General features: G+C 42.3%; 2 pseudogenes; both read right to left on the bottom strand.

Moving 5' to 3' along the window:
* Positions 1-5,604: 5,604 nt before the first annotated feature.
* Positions 5,605-6,203, bottom strand: LOC147425879 (uncharacterized; annotated as a pseudogene).
* A 16-nt stretch (positions 6,204-6,219) lies between these two features.
* LOC147425878 (uncharacterized) lies at positions 6,220-11,846 on the bottom strand (annotated as a pseudogene).
* Positions 11,847-19,780: the final 7,934 nt, after the last annotated feature.

Below are 19,780 nucleotides of genomic sequence, written 5' to 3'. Positions count from 1 at the left end.
CCTTAAGCCTTCCTCTTGTTTCCACTGATAGTGCAGCACTTGATGATTCTCCTGTGCTTCTCCTTCGCATTTCCTCGCTTAGGAGAACACCCACAACATCATCAAACTTAAGAGTATTTGTGCCAGAGATAGAATTACTTACAGCCATCACAAGGCTGTCCCAACTATCCGGTAGAGATGATAGTATAAGGAGAGCTCGCACTTCGTCATCAAAATTGATTTTCACTGATCGAAGTTGACTTATGTTTGTGTTAAAGTCATTTAGATGTTCTGCAACTGAACCATTCTCTGCCATCTTTAGATTAAACAAGCGCTTCATAAGAAATACCTTATTGGATGCCGATGGTTTCTCGTAGAAGTCGTCAAGTGACTTCATCAAGTCCTCCGTGGTCTTCATCTCCGAAACATTGAAGGCCACCCTTGACCCCAAGCTTAACCGGATTGTTCCCTGTGCCTTTCGATCAAGGACAATCCATGCTTCATCTGCCATTGTTGCGGGCTTCTTTGCAAGACCGCCTAGTGGCAAATAGAGGTCCTTCTGGTAGAGATAGTCTTCAATCTGCATCTTCCAATGTTGGTAGTTTTTGCCGTCGAACTTCTTAATCTTGAGCTTTCCTTCCTCCGCCATAACTCCCACTCAATTCAAGGAATCCTTTCCTTGAGATAATTTAGCTACAAGCAAACCTTGCTCTGATACCATTTGTTAGGAAATAAGACGTAGCTAAATAGATAATTGAGTAGATTACTTAATGGAGAGAGACAAATTTATATACACGAGATTATAGAGTGGAGAGAGAGAGAGAGAGAGAGTACACACGATATACGTGGTTCACCCAATGTGGGCTACGTCCACGGGAAAGCAGCCACTCAATGGCTTTAGTACTTCAAAACAAGAAGTAGTTTACAAAGGGATTATACCCTTAATGGAGCTCCCGCCTTGCTTCACTCTCACCACCTCACACTCACCTTGTTGCATCAACTTCACACTATGAAATGTGTGTAGAAAGAAATGGCCTCCTTTTATAGGCCAAAAGGGCTGCCCTCTCTTATAAGAGACAGCCATGTGTAGCCGCCCTTGTGCGAATAAGTCTAAATCGGACCCTCCAATGCGCCCATGTGTGGCCGCCCTTGAGAAGACAAGTCCGCTTTTGATATCGGCCACCGGCCATTGAATTCGGCCACCGGCCACTGGCCATTGACTTCCGACCACTGGCCACCGGCCATTGACTTCCGACCACCGGCCATCGGCCATTGACTACCGGCCATCGGCCAATCGACCGGTTGTTTTCCGACCACTTTCCGGCCGCCGTCCGGCCATAATATTCCGACGAAAAGGAATATTCCGGCAAAAAAAGTCTCGAGGGCCTCCACCCCGAGGCCTCTAAAGTTGCCCCTGATTCTTGTCCGTGAAAATTTTGGTTTCCGGTGAGTGATTTTCCTTCACGCACAATGGCTTCTCCTCATAATGGGAGCCTTACAAATGTGCGCTTTTACCACAAAAAATTACAAGGATAAATCAGGCTCCATACTTAACACTACAATGTTTAGCAATGGTTCTTGGACAATCAAAAAAAGTAACTTGGTCATACTAAAAGGCAAAGATTCTGGCTCATTATATTTGTTGTATGTCTCTTCTATGAAAGAGAACTCTATCTATGTAGCTGAGCCTCCTTCTCCTGAGTTGTAGCATAGACGGCTTGGTCATATGAGTAAGAAGAGAATGAAGCAGTTACAACATTTTGGCTATATTCTTGTGTTGAATCATTTTGATTTTAGTTTGTGTGACCATTACATATACAAAAAATAGACTAGGCTTACCTCATCGCCATTAGATGGAGAGTTAGAAAATCCTCTAAATTTGGTTCGTAGCGATCTATGTGGGCCTATTCCACATAAGTCTCTAGGAGGGACATTATATTTCCTAACTTTCATGGATGACTCTACTCAAAAGGTGTGGGTCTACCTCTTGAAGAGAAAAGACGAAGTCTTTAGTGTCTTCCAGAAGTTCCTAGGTATGGTCAAGAACCAATCACGCAAGAACTTGGATAGGTCACCTAGTACACCATTGAATGACAGGATTTTGTAGGAGATGTGGATAGGGACGAAGCCTATGATAGATTACATGTGTCTGGGTGTGAGGCATTCTCATGTGCCTAAAGGTATTAAAAAGAAGTTGGATCCCAAGTCACACAAATGCATCTTTATTGGCTATGGTGTAGATGAAGAGATGGGTTCTCGTACGTCAAACATGAGAAGCCTATGAGGGAAAAATTGGTGTGTAGATTATGTAAGGCATTGTATGGCCCAAAATAAGGCTAAAGGCAATGGTACATGAAGTTTGACAAGTACATGTCGTCCCAACGGTATGAAAGGAGCCAAGAAGATCATTGCTTGTATACCCAAAGTTGAACGATGGTTGACTTATCATCTTGATACTTTATATTGATGATATGCTCATTGTCAAAAAATATAAAGACAAGATTGCCATCCTAAAAGAGTCACTTAGCACACAGTTTTCTATGAAGGATTTGGGAGATGCAAGTCACTTTCTTGGTATGCATATCAAGAAGGATAAAAAACGTGGAATACTAGAGATATCACATGTAACAAAATTGGGCTATTAGCATAGATTGTAGTGGAATTAAAATGACATTAGTGAGCATTTCTTTAGAGAATTTCTAATGAGCATATAGGGAGAGTACTTGATAGAAGATAGCAAAATAGACATTACCCCTAGTTAGCTTGACATGAACAAAACTTGCAAAAGAGAGAGAATTAGAGAAGTTGACAACAGTTGAGGACCCGATGTATTTGGAGCCGGTCTCCCCTCCAAAAGGCTTTTGTATTATATGTTATCCCATAAAGAGAAACTCGGTACAATACATTCTTTGTGTCCCTTGAGACCTTGTTGATTCCATGTAGATGGAAAGCTTCATGCACCAATATTATGCCTAAATCAACAATTAAACTTACTTGCAAAAGCATAAACTTGTCCCCAGCCTCAATTCCAAGACCTCAAACACCTTCAAAGGTGGAGAGAGTTGGCATGGAGTGAGGGGCGTGAAGAGGAAGAAGATGTAACATATGAGAAAGAAGTATTATCTTCACATAGAATACTTTTAGAGATTAGCTTAGCATAGTAATATAGATGGTAGAAGAGATAAGCATGCCATTGAAGCTTGGATCTTGCTTGGATTTGCATTCCATAGTCAAAAGTTGTTGGTGTAAGCTCTCTACTTCTCAAGCTTGGAGAAGGAGATGGATTCCTTGCTCAACACATGAGATTGTGTGAGTGTGTGTTGTGAATTCACAAAAGAGTCCCCCCTCTTGCCTTGGTCGACCCCTCTCTCTCCTAACTCATGCTTGCACCCTATTGGTCCTTGCCAGTGTCGGGCGATATGGGTTTGGAACGTGAGCCAAGTCACGGCTGCTAGCTGTGGGGAAAATTGAGAGCCAAGAGTTGCCGCACCTCATAATAAGGTAGTTATTACTTACCACTTGAAATTTGTTAACACTGACGAACTGATGCACTATTACTGAAGCAGTGCCGTTAACGACACTTACTAACGAATTCAAGCGATGGTTTAGGAGTTTAAGCTCCCTTTACAGTTTTTCTCGGGCCATTAACAGCTTCATGATTCATCAAAAAGATTAACTAAACTTAAGTTGTTGCCGGTGAACAAAAATTCTTCTGTGTCGATTTTCCAAAATCGATTATCTTTCACTTTACATCTTCGGTTACCATCGTCGACTCCCTTCTTTTGTTGCTTACTAAGCTTGACTCTCTTCAACAACTCCCCTTACTGAGTCTTGCTTACCCCTTTCCGACAAAGAGAGAGGAAGAGAGAGCGAGGCATAGATTCGAGATAGTAATCCATCCTGACTCGTGACATGTCTATGCCAACACCCGCTTTCTTAATTGTATAAAGAAGGGTATACAGTAGTGGGTTACACACCCTCTTTCTCATACACTTATGCAGGCTATTGTGACTTTTCACCTTGTTGAAGGAAAAGGAAAACTTATAAACACTTCCATGCTCTAAACCGAATCACCAATGAAAAAGCAGACTTTCTGTCTGTAAGGTGGTCATATCTTTTATTTTTGAGAATAAACACCTTCAACAACCAAGATCCACACTGAAATTACCAAGAGTTGTACTCATAATATTAACTTTTGAGCTCAAAAGTGAGGGCAAATGAACATATCACTGTGCAAAAAACAATGTAGCTATCCTTTTCATTTTCATCAATAAATTTAATCAAATCATTTGTAAGCAATTAACTCCAATCTTATTTGTTTATAACCATTAGATTTACCTCTCTCTCCGCCAGGACCCGACTCAGCTAGACACCAGGAGGACATGGATAGAGCCAGCACATGCGTTGGGCACCAAAATGGCTTTCTGCAGAGAGCATCTTCTCCAGCTTACAGCGGACGGTTTTGTGACGAGGCCCAGATACATGGACACCCACTTGTCTCATGGGATACAGTGTGCTATTGGCCAGATACACACATCTTCACACAAGCTGCAGATCGAGACTGGGAGAGTACCAACAGAGGCCAGGACATTCCCCCTATGTGACATGGAGCATGAGACAGAGTTACACTACACATGCCACTGCCCCGTCTACTACGCGATACGAGGCCGCTTCCACTGCTTGTTCAGAGAGGGCTTTGGACCACTCTCCACAGTCATGAGGTATGAGAATCAGAGATGCCTGGGTTTGTTTCTGCTCGAGCTGCGCAGACACAAAGAGAGCATGATGAGAGGAGAGGCCAGCCAGTCTCAGAGACACATCACCGACTTCTTTAGAGCAGACACTGGACACCAGAGGAGCTACTACCACAACAGATCTTGTCGCCTCACACCAGAGGCACACTGATCGACCGAGCGACTGAGTTGGGAAGATCCAGACACCCACGACTGCAGAGGACTACACAGCATCCACGGAGGCTACATCAGAGGATTCGGATCACTTTGGCCCGACATGCACGACGCCCGGTCAGACTGCTGCTACCATGGAGGAGATTGATGAGATCCGCCAGCGACCAATGCTGGATCTCTTGTGACTTGTGATTTAGCTATCCCGGCTAGCTTCTTCGTTCACACCTACCACCTTAGAATTTCATAGAATTTCATTTTGTTATATCATTTTGTCATTTCATTTTGTTACTCTGACTTTGTATCAGATTCACCACATTGTAATGCTCTAGTCTCCTACGTCATTTTGGCCTTTTGAAGACATTAATGTAACATTTCATTTCATTTCTCTCTCTCTCTCTCTCTCTCTCTCTCTCTCTCTCTCTCTCTCTCTCTCTCTCTCTCTCTCTCTCTCTCTCTCTCATCCTCATTTTATCAAGGCTAATCGATGTTGCAAAACAAAGCTGGATGTCCGAAATGTTGGGTTGGTCTGATAGTAGGCAAAGGGACTATCGATGATGAGTTAAACGCAATCCTCAGTGCTTTCAATGGTTTTGTCCTCGGTGTTGTCCTGTTGCATTGTCGTCCTCTCCGTCGATGTGTGGTGGATCGGGCCGTCTTCATTGTTGTGCAGCTCTCCTGTGGTGATGTACTGCTCTGCTCAGTCATCCGGCCTACCGGTCTATGGCATAGCCCCCATGGCTACTGCAGACACTGGGTTATTTGGGGACATGCTAGCCATGGCACCCATACCTGCAACAGCAAAAGTTGGCTCAACTTGAGAGACACCAGCAGAAGATATGACATTATGGACACTCAAAATGAAGAGCCATAACCAAGGCAGGTACATTGATCTCCCCAATGCAAGCCATGGGGTTGAGCACAGCCGTAGCCTGCTGATCCATTGGAGGCATTGTGGGCACCTTCGACGTAGAGTTCGCGGACTCTGCCGTTGCTTCCAAGCCAAAATTAGGCCCTAAATTTGGGTACTCATGAGCATCCAATAGACTCATCCGGCTCAGTGCTATATTGTAGGGGTCGCAAATCTTTCTTGCAAACATTTTGCGATGATGAGAGATCGGGCAGCTGTTGGTCTCGATGTGTGATGCCATTTTTTCAACACACATTTGCCTCCTTGGAAAGATTCAACCCAAATCAGTGAACCCTATATATCTTGTCTGAACTTGGCGAGCATACAAAAGCTCTTGTCTATGGTAGTGCAACATTTGCTGCATGATCATAGCTCACAATTACGCGAGGCCACGATGCAAAAGTAGGCATGACCTCGGGTTTTCTCTCAACCGACATGCAAGCAAGGTAGTTATTCCAACATTGGACATGCATTTAACGTAAGAGTACGAAGATGGATAAGGCGGTCAATGCCATCCAGCAATCTGAGGTGCTTAAGACAGGACACCTACAGGACTTTGAGATTCTGTGGAAAATTACTCAGCACACAGGCCTCAGCTAACCAAGGGGGGCACCCACGTCTATCATATTCCTCAGTCTCATCTGATGCACACTCCAATATATTATCTAAAGAATGCAATTGAAGCCTTTTCAATCTCCTCAATTATCCAGGCTCTCCCAAGACACCATTCCCTGCATCCCCAACTCCTCTAGATTTATATGTTTGCAAGGTTGATAGGAGCACTTCTGCATGTTGACCAAATTGTTAGATGCACCAAAGACCTTAGTTCCTCTAATCCTGCACTTTTGTAATCCCAGTCTCTTTGTTACTTCCATGCACTTGCATATTGTTTAAGGTCAAGCTCCCTCAAGCGAGTCAAACCATTGAGACATTTATGTTGGAACAAAGAAACGCACACAGCTTGGAGAAGACGAAGGAAGCTCAAGGCACACAATAAAGAGTGTGCTACTTAGTATGCAATGGAAAGATAGATAGACCTAGAGTGATGGACGTATATACAATGCTCGGGGGAAAAAACCTCCTAAAGAGGAAAAAAATGCTCTGGTGGTCCTAGTGTGTTCACACACATCACTACCACATGTATATGGTAACAAATCCCCCCTGGAGTGATGCGGTGAACGAGAGCTGGCACATGAGTAAAGGGAAGTCTCATTGATGTACATCCCAACCAAAATGAGCTGCCAATGCACGTACAAAACACACAGTAGTCATACGACAAGTGGAAACAAAAGTCTCTTCATAATCTATGTCTTTTCGCTGTGTATAACCCTTTGCAACAAGTCGAGCCTTATGGCGATCGATCTCACCATCCGGCTTGCGTTTCAACTTGTAAACCCACTTCGTACCAATGGCCTTTTTGCCAGGAGGCAAATCACATAAAGTCCATGTGTCATTTTCTATAAGTGCATCATATTCTGATTGCATGGCAGCCATCCAATTTTCTGAATTCTGTGCTTCATCAAAAGACAGAGGCTCCTCAACATCATGTAAGCTAGACACAACCAAAGCATAACAATCTGATGCATAGCGAGAGCCTGAACGAGTACAACTATACAAAGGTGCATCCAATTTACTGTCACGCAAAGTGTACACCAGCCATTTTGACATACCTCTAGCCTGCTCACTTTCAGCCTTTCCTCATCAAGCACATCATGTACATCTGCATCAGTAATAGGTTGATCTGTAACATTTTCAGAAACCCCCATAAGCTGTACATTTACCTCATTGGAAATTACATTGGTATTTCCACCACTGAAAAGAGGCAACAAAGTGTCATAAATGTCATGTGAGCTTACATTACTGTCTCTAGTACATGACAACAAGGGTTGAACAGAATCTTCCTCAAACACTACATCCCGTGAAACCAGAATACGCTTTGTTTGCAGATGATATAACCTGTAACCTTTGGTTTCAGCACTATAACCAACAAAAATACATTTGACAGCCTTATCATCCAATTTTCTGCGCTGTGTTTGTGGCACCAAAGCATATGCCAAACAACCAAAAACACGCATGTACTCAATAGAATGCTTTCTATCATGCCATGCTTCATATGGAGTAATAGACTGCAAAGCTTTTGTAGGACACCTGTTAAGTACATAAGTGGCACACATGATGGCTTCAAGCCAAAAAGAATGCGGCAAAGCTTTACTTTTGACCATACATCGTGCCATTTTCGTCAGTGACCTGTTTTTCCTCTCAGCAATATCATTTTGTTGAGGCGTATAAGGCACTGTACATTGGTGTGTTATCCCACGACTAGCCAGAGATGCATTAAATTCATGAGACATATACTCCCCCCCCCTTGATCGGAACGGAAGGTGCCCATAGTACATTTCAAGACATTTTCAACCATAGCCAAAAACTGTTTGAAGCACATAAAAACTTCGGACTTCGCTTTAAGCCGAAATACCCATGCATTTGCACAAGGACGGAGTTTGCAGGGACCCACAAACATCACTATGCTACAACTTGCATGTGGCCCGAACTGAACCATCCTTTGGAAACTTAGAGCGCTGCATCTTACCCAAAATACAGCCTTCACAAACACGTTTAGCAGGTGCTTTAAGAGGCAGGAAAGAAGCAACCATATCAAATTTCTGCAAACGCAGCAAACTGTCAAAATTCAGATGACCAAAATGTGTATGCCAAAGTTTTGCATCTGAAATAGCCCTTGAATCTGCAACAGCATTTGCAAAATTTTGTCAACACTTGTCATACAAAGTGCTTATACAGCCCACGGCACAAAAGGCCAGATGTAACAATTTCATCACCAAAACTGAGATCATGAATTGTACATTTGTTATCCACAAATTTGACTACATGTCCAAGTCTAGCAAGTGCGGATACAGACAAGAGATTCTTCTTGATCCCAGGTACCTAAAGTGCATCAACAAGTGTGAAGGAACTGCCATTTGCAGCAATAAGCACAATCTTTCCAACTCCCTGAACCGGATAAGAGGCATTGTTGGCACAAGTGACTGAATTCCCATGAAGGACAGACTCGAGAGAGGTGAACAACTCACAATGTGAGATAATGTGCTTTGTAGCACCACTATCGAAATACCCCACATGTGAATCTGCAGCAACTGACAAGCATACATCATGGACAACAGGATTGTAAGTGCACTCTGTGCTAAAAGCCCATTCTGCATCAACATCAGCATAGACTCAACAATGGCTGCATTTGTAGTGGAACCAGCATTTGCAATGGAACCACCCTCTTTCTTCTTAGCCTCTTTGGCCTTCAACTTAGGACACGACTTGATCAAGTGATCATTAGCTTTACAATAATGGCAACGCATCTTCTTTTTGCCCTTATCACCAGAATTTCCAAACGAATTGCTGCCAGCAAAAGCATTAGGAACAAAAGTTTTACCACTCGCAGCAGAACCATAAGAAGTGGCTGCATTGTTGTTACCATGCTTTCTTTGAGAAGCAATAAAAGCATCTTCAACTGCACGTTGCCTAGTCCTGTTTTTTCTGGAAAGTGACTCTTGCAACAACAATGTACATAATGCATCAAACTTGACAACTTCAGGATTTCCTTGGGTCATAAGTCTCTAAGTACTAGCAAAAGTCTGATAAGAATCTGGTAAGACATCAAGAACAGTCTGCACAAGGGAACTGTCTGAAATGACTTCACCTGCAGAAATAAGTTGCTCATTGATATCCTTGACACCAGCAAGAAAAGTATCCATATCAGCTTCCTCATGCATAATCTTCGACTCCAGCTCTTTACGCAGCAAAGCAATTTTAGCCTCATTGCGGCTTGCATAAGGACCTGCTAGAATAACCCAACCTGTTTGACACATTTTGTTGAGTGAATATGAAGAACAACGATGTGCTTCACAGACAACGTAATCATTTCATGAGCCTTCGCATCTTTTACATCCCAATGAGCTTGTTCTGCCGTAGACAAAACAACTCTAATAGCAGCAATCCTTGCAGCAAGACCTGCAACATCCTTAACATCGCCTATATCCTCAGGATCAGGACGTATATCAATGCCTTGTACAATGTTCCAGACGCCCTTTGACACAAGAACATGTTGCATCATATAAGCCCACATAGGGTAGTTGTCCCCATCCAACCTGTCCTCAACAGCAAACATCTTAAACACACCTGTGTTGTTGTCAGCCATGGTAAATGTTGCACCTGATGTGAAAACTACCCGAAAATAGGAGAAACAAAGCGGGAATAACACGTACTATATAGCACAAACCGTAGAAGACTATGAGACACCTGTTATGCAAAAAACGGCACTGACAAAAATTCTGCACAAAATGACGAAATAGCCTGTGCAGTACTGCCAGTAGTGAAAACGAGGCCGAAATGAGTCCGAATCAAAAATCTGAGTAGACTAAGCTCTACGAGGTCCTCCCCAAAATATTTGTCAACCTGCGAACGCTCGCCAAAGCTTACTGAGATCGGAGAAAGTGAGCAGGCGTGTACTGGAACAACTAGCGACTAAGCCTGGGAGGACGCAACATACTCTGATACCAATTGTTGGAATTAGGGTTGCAGAGAAACGCACACAGCTTCGAGAAGACGAACGAAGCTCAAGGCACACAATAGAGAGTGTGTTACTTAGTATTCAATGAAAAGATAGATAGCTCTAGAGTGATGGGCGTATATATAATGCTCGAGGAAAAAAACCTCCTAAAGAGGGAAAAAATGCCCCGACGGTCCTAGTGTGTTCACACACATCACTACCACATGTATATGGTAACAATTTAAGCCCACTCTGCTGCACCATGGAACAACAACTCACTCTCAAATGCTCTAGCAGCTTCAAATCCTCAACACCTCTCAAAACACATGGCTCTCCGCAACCTTCAACATCAAGTGAGCGCAGGTTGGGCACAGCCAGCAAGCCAAGCTTGAACCCCACAACGCTTTCACACCCAAAAAAAATTGTGGTGTGTGAGGCTCAAGAAGCCAGCAGAGAGTTCCACTCTCTCGAGCTTCTCACTCCAACTTATTTCGAAATATGTGAGGCTCGAGAGGCCGGTAGAGAGATAATACATCTTTGATACATTACCCTGGAAATAAACGACAGGCACTTGTGGCACAGCAGCTGTGTAATCTCAACACGTCTGCCTCTTTGACTTCTCTCGTCTCTTCACCTGCCTAGGCCATTATCTTCTCTCGGCTCACCATCTCGCTCCTCATGTTGACCTTCTGGCTCGCTGCTGTCTCCCCAATTATAGCCACACGGCTTTGCTTAAAACAGCTTCTCCGTAAAAGAGTAGAAAGATGCCAAGACTGCATTTGCAAACAGCTACCACATCTACACAAGCACCAGGTTGCACATACTCTAGCAAATACGATACCATAGCAAAAGTTGCAACTAAAAGGTTCACAGTAAAAGGTGTATATTAAGGTTGCAAAAGTTCAAAGCATCAACAATTTCATAGATACAGAACATCAGGACTTACATTGAAGTATTCAAACGTTAAGACGAGGATTATAAAGGTCTGAATAGATACAGAACATCAGGACTTACATTGAAGTATTCACCGTTAAGACAAGAGGATTATAAGGTTCAGACCTTGACTGTGAAAATGGTCTGAGAGACTATTTTAAAGCTCAAAGTATTCAACCGTTTTCCACTCTTTTGCACAGTCCCCTAGCAGACTTGTCCAACCCTTTTCACATGCTCTGAAAAAGTTTTGCACATCATGGCAGACGCTACAATCTGACATCCGCCTAGAAACAAGAAGGATGCTCACAAACAACAGAAAATTCTTTTGGTTCAAAAGAAAAGGCAAAATCCAAACATGCAAAGGTTTGGCGGGAATTCCATGAAACGACGAACCAGCTGAAGTAAGTTGTGTCAAGAATTGAAAGGATTACATTTACAGGTTTACAAGTGTGAGAGTGAAAGATGTGTACCTGCTCGCTTGAAAGTTGAATGAAACTTCGCAGTCCGCCGTCTCAACTTCTAGACTCTACAGTTTGTAGTCCGGACAGACCCGAAGAGCACACATCGTTATCTAACCACCCTTCTATTCTAGAATTGGTTGATGTTTTTTTATAAGACTACAGTGGCTTGCACGACCAATCCCAGGCAAAGATACAAAGCTTACAAGAGGCCAATTAAAAGCAACCGGAAGAAATGATTATGGAACAACTTTCCACTGCAAGTGAAGAGCAAGAAAAGAAAATTGAAGAGCTAAATTATATTATATGTTACTAGTAGACACAAGTGCTCATGCCTAGTGGTTCCAGATGCAATTAGATGTGGCCAACATCTAGATAGCACAAGCCGAGGCCAAGCTTAAGGACCAAAATGAGCTTTTAGATAAGCTATAGACTAACCCGGCCATCCTCACACTCCAAGGGTCCAACTTGACCTATCAAGCTCTAGAGAAAAGAAATAAAGACCTAGAGACGGAGTTGAAACTTGAACAAATGGAAAGCCCACCGGGATTTTAACTTTCCCAACGGCCCCACCGAGAAAATCTAAAAGCCCAAGGGACTCACAACATAATGAAAAGACGGGCCTACGTGGAAGCATTTTTAGAGCCATAGAGAGAGAGAGAGAAAGAGAGAGAGAGAGAGAGAGAGAGAGAGAGAGAGAGAGAGAGAGAGGACCTTTTTAGGTACGTTGAGAAGAGCGATGGAGTGAGGGGGTTACGTGGGAGTGTGCTCTACATCACAATGTAGCAGAGTACTTGACCTCACAGCTCGTGTTTGTGTTGTGTGTGCATTGTGTGGTAGCATGCCTTGTGTCATATTGTACAGAAATAGCAAGGTACCTTACCACATAATGTGGGTGTGTGCATTAGTCGTTCTATGGAGCCGTGCTTACCACGTGGACATCGCCTCGGTTACATGGGCAATATGGTGTCCTTGTGGTAAGTATTGGCTCATTGTATGGGTACTACGTCGCTAACGTGCCGATACTAGTATCATTATGGTGAGTCAATTCCCTTCCTCATGCAAAAAGAATAAAATGGGCATTGGTCGGCATGATATGCAGTTAAATTTAAATCATTTTTCTATTTGACCAGTGCAAAAATGACACCTGAACAAACGAAAATCATCACGTTGGCCATTTGCAAGGAGTGTATACATGCAATTTCATTGTGTGTAGATGCCAGAATCCAACAGATAAATGAGAGAGACATTTTTATTAAAGATTTCACTAGCACTATTTGGGAGAATACAAAGCACATACTACGTAAAGCTGGCCACTACCAGTTACTGGTGCTAGCAAGAATCAAAGAATTTGACTCGCATCATAAAATCAAAATGGTGCTTGGCAGCATGAAGATATGTTGCAGAGACCTAAAAGAAGACCTTCCTTCCACTTGCAATATGGCCAAAGTAGAGCTATGGGACAAACATTGGGAGAAGAAGAAGGTAAAGATGAAGAGAGTGAAAGTTCACGATCAAATTACTTTGCCCAAGTGAGTCAAGATAGCACAAGATCCACAAGGAGCCATCAATAGGTGATTGGATGCGAGCGGCACGGGAAAATTCATGCACACAACATTGAATGCTAAGTCATTGCATTTGATTGGCACTCCCCACAAAGCCCTAGTAGAAGGTGCCAGGGTTGGAGTATGCTCATTTGGTGTCTGCAGCTTATATACCATTAAGAGCTATCCTTCTTTCCAGAGTACATCAATTAGGTAGGAAAATGTTATAAAGGAGGGGCAGAAGCAAAGTTTGACAACTTCCAAATAGAGCAGGACATGCAAACATTGCACCCCTCCATTGTCACATGCATCGGTGTCACTACAGAGGTCCCCTCGATCACTCTCTTCCCATACTATAATGGGGGCTCATTGGGAGATCTAATGTGTGGAGTACCCTTCTTGCAAGGCACATTTTGGTGTTGCATGCATAGACTGTAGTATGGTTGGAAAAAAATTGCCGCCTATAAATTAACAACCATAGGAGATAGAGTATGCACACCTCAGAGCAGTGATTGAGCACATGTGAGCCATTTGCATGCTTTGGTTTTTGGCCTCATGACCGCTTACTCTGTTGGAATTATAAATTGTGATCTACATCCCTATAACGTAATGTTAGATTTCAAACATGCAAATATACCTTGCATCGGCATTATTGATTGGGGTATGATGCTCAAAATCTCAACCAAGCGGTTGTCCAATAAATATGTATATAATGCAGCTCAATCTTTGTTTGCAATTTTGGAGCAAAGGAAGTAGGAGAACATGAGCTATCAAAGCAGCCATGGATTGCTTCACAAATTTACGATCCACATTGTTTGAATGTATACACAAAGGCCAATGATATAGATGCACTAGGTTTTTTGTACAAAATATTTATAGATTTTTGGAGTGCAGCTAGGAGAGTATACTTTTCAAATGAAGTGTTTTGTCACCTTGACCACTAGACTCTCAAAGCCATTCAATAGAAGGTGGACACATGGATGAAGTTAAGAGAGTGTGAAGCCAAAAGAAATGCTTCAGACATTTTGCTATTTTTCAAAGAGCATTTAAAGACAGATTTTAACCCTGTTCAATGGCCTCTCATTAAATGTATGTGGTATATTTATTTGGCTTAAGCACTTGAAAATTACCATCATTTATTGTAACTCATTTTTGTATGGGTTTTTTATTTGGACCATCTATCTATAATCAATCGTGTTGACTACTGTACTCATGTGTGTTTGCACCAATTGTCTATAACCGAGTTGATTGGGTGAATTGTCTATAATTGTATTGATTACTCTGTTTAATTATTTTGATATCTTTGGTTTGATGTGGTCTTGTCATGGTTGATAAACACTTTGAACTGAAGATTTGAAAGTAGATGTTCGGGAGAAAAATGTCTATTTAATATTTGTCTATTTGGCAATTACAGTTCTAAGGCACTATGGCTCAGCAAGACCAGGCATGTGATGCACAACCGGCCCCAGTAGATCAACACCAAGTAGTTTTTAATGTTTTTCCATGCATGAAGCCTCTAGCACATGTGTACGCCGCGACGGACGATGGAGCATAACGAGAACACAGACCAACAAACTGTCAATCTGAGGATGTAGCTGACCCGACTACGGCATGGAGGCAATCTTTGGGTTGTCAACCCTGAGCTAGACACTAACAACACTCTACAGTCACTAATCCTACCACAACACTACCATAAACCAAAGAAACAGACAACGCATCCTACGAAACACTACAAGCTCGAAACAGTCTCAAATCATATCGGAATGACTCGAAATCGGAGGGCAAGACTCACAAGGACATATCCTATATGGACAAACACCTAAGCCCTGAAAACCATAACTGTAAGACGTCTAATCGTTGTCGCAATAAGCTCAAAACAATAATTTCCAAAGTGTCTGGAATTGATCTACAAAGACATCAACATGAAGAGCTTCTCGCCCTGATTCTAACGACTACTTGATCATTCAGAACGGATGTCGTTTTAGGTACATACGACCAAATATAGCTCGTAGCAGAAGGGCTCGCGATGTGGTCCTCGGCTTGCATTGCTTGCGTCGACGCGGAGAGCTCCTCGATGCTAACACGCTCCTACTCTCATACCTGCAATGTGATTAGTGTGTGCGACGGTGTGTGTGCGTGAAGCTCACTACCCTGTGCTGCAGAACCCACGACTGTATATTAATTGAGATAACGTAATGTGTCCTTTACAAAGCCTTAGGTTTCAGCTTATATACAAAGCCTTCAAACCTAATGTCCCGCCAAATGACCTGAATTGTCCCTAGGCTTCTACAGAGCTTAATTACAAGAAACTGAGTTGGCTTTACTCATTATACAAGCATCTGCGACCAAAATACAAGTGCCGACTTAAAATATGAGGTTCCCATAAACATTACAAAAGTGGCCGTAATGGCTCAAAATAATAATAACGAGATATTCGATGACGTCCATGAACTCGTATCTTCATGTTGCAGCACCATCTTCATCTTCATTACTTCATCACCATCTTCATGTGGAATCTTTGAGGAATCTTAATGAAATCTTTATGGAAATGTTGTTTAAAGGGCGTCCTTTCAACACTCTCCCCCTCCGAATGCTTGTCTTCCCCGAGAAGACCCTATGTCTTTGCTGGCCTTGACGAGTTCTTGATGTCTTGGTGTTGGTTGAAGTTGTTGTGGCTGCCTCTTCTGCAGTTGGTTGCTTTGTGTGATATTATAGCTAAATTGAAGTTGTATCTGTAGTGTATCTGAAGCCTGGAACTCTCCCCCTCCGATTGGTTGTTGTATCCTGAATTGCATGAGGTTGTATCGACTTGTTGGTGAAGCAGGTGTCATTGTAGCTCTAGAATTTGCTTTTCCTGTGGTTGTTATCTGGTAGTCGTACCTGTAAGTTGACTTGAAGCTTTGTCAAGCTGTTTTTTGGCCTCTCCCTTTTGACTTGTCAGTAGATTTGCAATTAGTAGTGTGGGGATATCGTGGTTCTTCTTGTTTTTGTTGTTATAAAAAATAAAAGAGTAAAAGTAAAATGTAGCGTATATACAAAATGAAGGTCTTGGATACCTGGATAAGACTAAAGGGAAAAACCCAGTGGGAAAAAATGTCTTTAGTCATAAATAAATGCGAGGCTATATGTACTTAGGTTCTGATGTTATAGAGTTATGCTGAGTTAAAGTACATATGGCCATATGGCTACTAGTATGGGCTTGATATACATGGATAAGTGTTAGTAGCTTGAAGTCAGAGCCATTGTTGTTGAGCAAAGGCTTATAAAACCTGTTTCTGCTTGGTCATCGTCATTTGTTTGTGCAAGTGCATGGGTGGAATAAAAAAGAGTGCCTAATGCATATGTCCAATGATGGGACATCTATATGCTTGCACAGAGTTATGCATGTTAAACAAGATGCGGTGCGAGAGAAGAGTATTGATGGGTTCTTCATGGAGTTAGTGTAGCGAGCAAAACATATAGCATGAGTGCTTCAAAAGCTTTCACTACTCACAAGAAGGGTTTTTGCTGTCAAGGTTTCTCCACTCTTCCTCACTGTGTCAAGTGTGTGAGTGTTTTTGTTTTGACTACTCCGCCTTCTCCACCTTATATATTATATGGACTTTGACTCTTATGCTCACCTCTTCCAGCATGAGCGACATGACTTTATGTATGCTCAACTCTCCAGCTTGAGCTTATACCTATTGGCTAGACTCATAGACCACAGAAAAATATTAACTTGAAGCTTGGGTCTGACACTTTGCTCATTTAGTGGCTTAGCTGCCCGACTCTAGACTCTTATGCCATGTAAGTTTAATGGCGACTTGGACTTACCTGATCGTAGCCTGAAATCCAATTCCATATGCTTTTGATGTCTAGGCCTTTCTCGTTAGTTTCTGTTTGAGATGCCATGTTGTCCAATACATTGGCATATATCTTCTCTTCATTCCTTGGTAGCAAATTGTGGTTGCTTGATGAGACAGGTAATGATGTTGAAGCAATGGTTGATGAAGTCTTCCTCTTCCAGATAGTGTTCTTCAAAACTGTGACCTCCGCATTTATCGTTGCTTTCTTTTTGTTGTTAAGAGGCTGTAAATGAGTTATGTATCTTTTTGTTGTTGAGCCTCAATCGCGGATTTTGGAACCCACATTGTTCTTGGGCCTGGTGTGATCTCCTTTGCCACTTGCCTTGTTTCTTCTTTGACTTGATGGTACCTTGTCTTTAATTTCGAAATATGACTGTTACTTTTGTAAAAGCCTTGCTCTTGTAGTAATTGATGAGGGATCCATCTATAGGTTGTAGTACTCTTGGGTGTAGCGGGCGGCTGCTCTTGATTTCTTGATGTTTCTTGCTTTTCCTGGGTGATTTCTTGATAAGCTACTACCTTAGGTAACGAGATTTGAAAGTTACCCTCATAGAATCCTTGTGCTTCGAGTAACTCGACTGGAATGAATATTTGGACTTGCTTGGAGGTGATCTTCACTTGACTTTGTTGGGTAGTCTGGTAGAATTCTGATTTCATTACCCAGACTTGTTGTATGGTTTGTCCAGTGGAAGACCTTCTCTTTTGCTTTTTATACCTGTCCTTTCTCTTGGTTGAGTTATGTGATTGATGTTGACAGCTTTGTCGATTCCTGGCTGAGTGGTTGTCATGGGATGGAAATCGCCAGGCTATTATCTTGGGCTTGTTGACCCAAACATCTGAATTTCCTTTCTTGTAGCCTGCAATAATTGACTCACTTGATGTGATCCATCCTGTTACCTTTGCTTGTTGAGGTTGTTCCTGTGATTGTATCCAAATTGGATCATTAACTTTAATTTGTGCCTTGGATACTAGCATTTGTTGACCTGTTTTGACTTCCTTTGGAGACTTTCGAGCGATGGAAACTTTGGTTGATAGACTTTTTGCTTGGGTTTCCATTGTTTTGTTGATGGTTTGGCTTTTGATGTAGAGGCTTTGTCTTGCACTTGCATTGGCTGGGCTAGAGACTGTGGGCTTACTTTAGCTTTGCATTTTTCAATAGCCAAGAATCTTTGAACTGTTGTAGGCTTGACCTATGTTGCCACTTGATAGCTTGTCGTGATGACCATTGTTGAAGATTCAGGCTCGTCTTCAAAGACTTGTGCCCATGGCTTGGACAAAATCAAGTGTGTTCCCATTTGTCGAGAATCTACCACCAAGAATTTTTCTTTGACATTCTGTGAGTGTGGTTGGAGAGTAGCTTCTGCAATCCCCATACTTATACATCTACTTCAGGTGAGAGATTTACCTTTATCTGAATATCATAAAGCTTTGGCTTACCTAGAAGTAACCACATGCCATATGACATGACATTAGTAGTGTAATTTGTTTCAATTTCTACCATAAAATTCATCTTGACTCCGTCTTGTGCACTTAGCAAAAAGTTGATCTCCTTTGGTACTAGATTGCATGTGTTCTCTTGAGTAACTTGAGCAATCTTTGGCCTGGACTCCTTGTCGTCTTCTTCTTCATTGTTCACACTTGTGAGTTCATCTGTGTGTTCTAGCTCCTGCTTGACCACCATTTCCTCTTATATGTCTTTTGGAGAGACAAAATCAGCATTTGGTTCTTGTAGAGTCATAGGCTCTTCTTCCTCGACTTCAGCTATTGAAATGTCACCAATAGTGTCTGAACTTCCTGTCACTTGTTGCACCTCTTCTTTGATTGATTCCACGTCTTCATATTGCTCGTTTGTAGGCGCTGGACCTGAAGCATCTTCTTTGGATCTTAGTCCTTCTTCTTGCAACTTTGCTTCGTTGACTTGCGGCTCCTCCTTTGTACTATGCATTCGAGTTGGACAGTTTGTAATCAAGTGTGTTATCGCACATCGATCGCAAAGAGCACCTATTTCTATATTACTAGTATTCGGGCTAGGTATCTCATTTTGTGATATCCCCATAGCTGATAACCCTGTTTTGAACTTTTCTTGTTCAGTGTTTTGTAGTGGTTCACTTTGTGTCGTGTCATCTTGCGGTGGGGATGTGTGCTCATGCAAGTGCTTTGACTGATCATGTGTGAGTGATGGCTTTATTTCCATTCTGGGTTGTACTCCAATCTCTTGAGAGTGATCATTGATATGTGAAGTAGGGTTAGACACACACACTTCTTGACTCGTAGCTATTCCACTTGTTTGGTTCATCTCCTCTGCATTTGGTCCTGGTGGTAGTATGTAAGATACTTCATTGGCTGAGAATTCTTGAGAGATAAAATCTGGGTAATAGAATTTATCCTTTGTCATGCAACAATTCATTCGACGCTCGACCCATAGGCTCTTTGGTGCAGGGTTTCCATCGTATTGTGTGATCCATCTTTGCGAAAAGTAATCTGAGTAAATTGGGTCCTTCCATCTGGTTTCACCGTCCCAAAATAAAACTAATTGCCCTTCGTCCATAAGTTGGGCCTCCTCTTCTTCATCAGTGAAAATCTCATCACTCAATGGTATTTCTAGGTCACGAAGTGAGAAAATGATTTGGCAAAAATCTTTTCTGTGTACAA

This window comes from Adiantum capillus-veneris, chromosome 24, assembly GCF_014529385.1.
Source record: "Adiantum capillus-veneris isolate H3 chromosome 24, ASM1452938v2, whole genome shotgun sequence".
NCBI lineage: Eukaryota > Viridiplantae > Streptophyta > Polypodiopsida > Polypodiales > Pteridaceae > Adiantum > Adiantum capillus-veneris.
This window is presented reverse-complemented; position numbering and strand designations above follow the sequence as displayed.